The sequence below is a fragment of the Canis lupus genome, chromosome X (genome assembly GCF_003254725.2).
Source record: "Canis lupus dingo isolate Sandy chromosome X, ASM325472v2, whole genome shotgun sequence".
Taxonomy (NCBI): domain Eukaryota; kingdom Metazoa; phylum Chordata; class Mammalia; order Carnivora; family Canidae; genus Canis; species Canis lupus.
This window is the reverse complement of record NC_064281.1, coordinates 33,586,544-33,591,439: the sequence shown is the minus strand read 5'-3', so window position 1 is coordinate 33,591,439 and position 4,896 is coordinate 33,586,544. Positions and strand designations below refer to the sequence as shown.

The following is a 4,896-nucleotide window of genomic DNA, read 5'->3' as shown; positions in this document are numbered from 1 at the left end:
CTTTGGATTAGCCAGAGGAGACTAATTATTAACCAGGAAAATGCAGAGTGCTTCACATTATCATCAAGGTAAGCATGTAGTCCAGTGCCTGCCGAGAGGAGCACCTTCAGCAAATGCTGTGTTATCAGAGCTTGGATCATGTCTGTTTGGACACAAATGTGTCCCTGTGACACATCTGGCAGTGTCTGGCACAAAAGTGGCACATGATAATAGGTATCGATTGATGGGCAGAAAATTCACAAAGGAAGATAAATGTATGAAAAATATTAAATACCACTAGGCAACCAACAAAATTCATATTTAAATGAAGTATCATTATTTGCCTATTACATTAGCACAGTTACAAAAGATAGTATATAATGCTCTCAAGGGTGGAGCCAAATGACCAGTGTTAGGCAACATCAGTGTGGGTGCAATTAGATACAACTGATCTAGAAGCGCATTCAAATCAAGCCTTTAAAATGTTTCTGCCCTTTATTCCACGGCTAGAAATTTAACCGAAGGAAATCATTTGGGATGGAGGCAAACATGGCAACACGATAAAGAGCAAAAACATTGAGCACTGACTCCATTTCCAACAGCAGAGCGATGAATCAGACTAGCTGACGGATATTTCACACTTATTATCTGCAGACTATGTCAGGGATTTGTGGATATTACCCTATTTAATCCTTTCAGAAGCCACATGAAGTAGCTGATATTATCCCCATTTTACAAATGGTGAAACTGAGGTCATTTGCCCATTGACAGACCCAGATGCTGAAGGAATCAGGACCAGAATTGGGATCTGTTTGACTCCATAGCACTTATACAGCGTCTCTTTACTAGAGAACTTTATGCATTCAAATTAAATTTTAATGAGACAGTAAAAATTTAATGTTGAGTGAAGACGGGATAGAAAATTGTACATATTTAATCTTTTTTTTAAAGTAGGCTCCGTGCCCAACGTGGGGCTTGAACTCACAACCCTGAGATTGAGAGTCTTGTGCTCTACCAACTGAACCAGCCAGGCACCTCTATACATATTTAATCTTAATTTTGCGATACACACAAACACACACACACACACGCACATGCCCATGTTGGGAAAAAGTTTCCATGAAATGTACCAAATATTAACAGAAGTTGTTTCCAAAGAGATGTTCTATGAGGAACTGTTGTTTTCTACTTTATAATTTAGATATATCTCCTACTTTTCTACTACGATAAATAAGTTCCTTTTTAAAGGAGAAAAGCAGGAATGTTCTTTTTTTTTTTTTTTTTTTTAGGAATGTTCTTAAGAAAAAACACAATTGTGAGAGGAATCCATGTCCCACAGATAAACATAGGTTGACACAATAGTGAAGACCCTCACTTGCTCTGGAGTCTGGTCATAGGAGCACCCCCATACACATTTTGTTGGGGTCCCACACTAATGCAGGTTTCTTTGTTTTCATTTCTCTACCTCTATGAGCTCTGCATCAGATGGATGGATCGAGGTGGATTTTCTATATAACCCTGCCTTGCTGCACAGATTGCAAGAGGCAATCAACTGCCTCTGCTCCATTTCTTCAAACTAGCAGGTGTCACACACCTGCAGATACTTGTGAAGATGCTCAAACCTCTGTGATCATCATGTGTCAGAGATCCACATGGTGACCTGACCAACGGGGCCAAATCAAGCAGACCACAATCCCCAGTCTGAATCACTGCAGACGCACCACATGGGAGCCTCCTGGAAATACAGGGCCTTTGCACGTGTACCCTGAACACAACCTGAGCTAGAGAAATGTGGACACAAGGCAGAAGCCAAGTTCATACACATGCATACAGATCATTTTTATGGTTGTTGTTTCCTTGCTTGCTTGCGAAACTTGACCAGAACATGCCCGCAAAGGACAATTGTTAGGTAAAGGTTTGTGGTCCTGTTGTTATCATGTTGTTGTAGAAGCTTCTCCAGTGGAATCATTAAACTAAGGTTCATTAAGCCATGGCCGAGAAAACATTCTCAACTGATCGGAGACTGTGCAACATAAACTATGGGGATTAATTTGATCTTTTTCTGGCCATCGCTTTTTCTGTGACTTGATCACAGAGTCACACTGAGACCCATGTCCAAACAATGCATTCTTAGTTACTACAGATTCTATACAGATGGTAGAGCCATCAGTTAGAGGTCTGTGACTGTGGCCTTATCAATTCACTATCCCCCCAGCTGCTGGTTGGTTATAAATTATCTCCCTTCTCATCCTGTTCCTAGTCCATGAATTGGTGTAACTTAGAACCTCTACTGCTGTTCCCACTCAGCTTTATTGAACTTATTTTGATGCAAACATAATCAACTACTTTCCCCCCTATATATTCATGAGATATTCAAACTGAGGATAAACCTGCTTTATGAAATTGTACAAAGAGAAAAAAGATGTAGAACAACAGAGTCAAGGGGTGCCTGGGTCGCTCAGATGGTTAAGGGTCTGCCTTCAGCTCAGATCATGATTCTGGGGTCTCGGGCTCCCTGCTCAGTGGGGAATCTGCTTCTCCCTCTCCCTCTGCCCCTTTCCCTGCTCATGTTCTCTCACTCAGTATCTCTCTGTCTTAGATGAATAAATAAATAAAAAAAAAAATAACAGCAGAGTCAACTTGCGCGACCATGACAACATTGGCACAAGACAAAAATAAAAATGAAGATGGCAGCTAGTAAGGTTCCTGGGTGCTCATCCAAATGAGAAAGCAGTATGTTCTGTGGAGAACAAACCACACCATGTACACTCTTCATGGAGTTTTAGAGTTGGACAAATTGTTTTTGAGGTCATATGACTCAATGTTCTACTTACAGGACGAGAAAATATAAGCCATTTGCATGAGACCATCACTGATTCTCCTCTTAAAATTCTCCCAGAGAGATAACAACACACTCCTAGCTCAGAAACCCATTCCTGGGTTTTCTGGCCCCAGTTGACAAAAGGTCTTGAGACTCAATGAAATTATTCTCTGCCTTATCAAAGTCTATTCTTTCTTGTCTCCCTCTGCTAAAGCGGGGGCAGGACTTTTCAGGGGTCCTCTTCACCACTCCCTAATCACTTCATACAGAGGCAATCGTCAGCCTCTGAAAGCACATCCAGATGCATGGGTGAGGAGTCAGGAAGGCCACATGAAAAGCCTCCTCCCTACAGTGTAGACAACTACCCCCTGCTCTGATTAATTAATTCTGAACCCTTGGAGAAGCACTCATCTAGAAAAGTAACTTCTAAGAAAGCGTAGGTGAGAAGTTCCTGGTGTGACTGCCAACTTACTATTCAGGAAGAAAGCGGGAGAAGCAGAGCCCAAGTCACAATATTAAGAGTTTTTTCCACTGGTCACTAAAGAGAAGAGCCTCTAATTTGCTCACTCTTCCATCATCCCTTTTCTTTGTAGGTCTGCTCATGCACGTGCTTGGAGGGTACAAGCCCTGATGGTATGGCCTAGTTGGGCTTCAGCAGGGATTTCCCCATACAAATAGTGTTTGGATTTGTTTTTAAATAAGAGTCGCCTACGACCAAAATAGGAGTAGTAGTAATAATGGTTCTGAACACATGGGTCCATTAGACAACTTTGGACTGGTTTGTAAGTGCCACCACCTCAAAGAGCCTGGCTTTTGTAAGGCACATGACAAGGTGGGGTCTACTTACCATTAACAGAAGTACAGAGTATCGCAGCCTGAGTGGCTCAGTGGTTTAGCGCCGCCTTCAGCCCAGGGCCTGATCCTGGAGACCCGGAATCGAGTCCCATGTCAGGCTCCCTGCATGTGTCTGCCTGTGTTTCTGCCTCTCTCTCTGTTTATCAAAAAAATAAATAAAAATCTTAAAAAAAAGAAAGAAGTACAGAGTATCAGTAAAGCAGGATCTAGTTTCCTGAGACACCACAGAGCTGGGAAAGAACTTTGTAAAGCTTTGAGTTCCAAATACAAGCTACACCTGAGTGAACATAGCAACAGAATAGCAAAGAAACAAAAACAAATACAGTGTGGATGGGGGTGGTGGCTACCTTATTTATTGCCATCACATTACCCCAAAATTTTCAATTAACATTTATCATCCAACAGCTTCTGTGGGTTAGAAATGTGGAAGTAGCTTGACTAAGTTATTCCAGGTCATGCATGGCCTTTTATGAAGTTGCAGTTGAGATGTCAGCAGCCAGGCTGCATTCATATGAAGGCTTGAATAAGGATGGAGGATCGATCCGCTGCCAAGGTAGCTCACTTCCACAGCTTACTTCCACACTGGCATCTGGTTGGTGGTAGGAAACCTTGGCTCCTGCCCACATAGACCTCTCTATGGACGGCTTGAGCATCCTCACAACATGACAGCTCACTTCCTCTGTGCAAGCAGTCCAATGGAATCAACATGGCAACTGCAACGTCATGACCTAGGCTCAGAAATCATACTTCGTCATTCCCACATTATCTTAGTAATCACTTGGGTCAGCCCTCTTTGCCTGGGAAAAGACGACACAAGGATGTAAATACCAGTAGATGAGAATCATTGGTTAATCTTGGTGGCTGACTACCACGCTTACTTATGGGAAGCTTGTGTGCCCACTTTTTTCATAATGTCACCCCAAAGAGGGATTTTTGCACTCATCGGCATGGCAAATTGCCTCTTTCTCTTCTCTGCTCAAAGTGGGCAGGTCCTCAGTTTTATTTCTGGGAACACAGGGGTGGGGAACACAAAAACTGGTAAGTGGCTCCTATGATTCCAAGTTTCATGGAAACTTTAGAGTTTCCATGGCTCACAACACTTTAGAGTTTCTTTCACCACAGCTAGGAACTTTCTCCATGGCTGGCATTCCAGTTATCTATTACCTCCACATGGTATATCATTTATCTTCTTCTTCAAGGCCTTTCCATTTGGATTTAGCTTCTCACAGCATGGTGGTCAC

General features: G+C 42.4%; 1 non-coding gene across 1 annotated transcript; it reads right to left on the bottom strand.

The window, feature by feature from the left end:
• Nucleotides 1–939: 939 nt before the first annotated feature.
• TRNAE-CUC (transfer RNA glutamic acid (anticodon CUC)) lies at nucleotides 940–1,012 on the bottom strand. Its single transcript has one exon. It is a non-coding gene; the product is annotated as a tRNA-Glu (tRNA).
• Nucleotides 1,013–4,896: the final 3,884 nt, after the last annotated feature.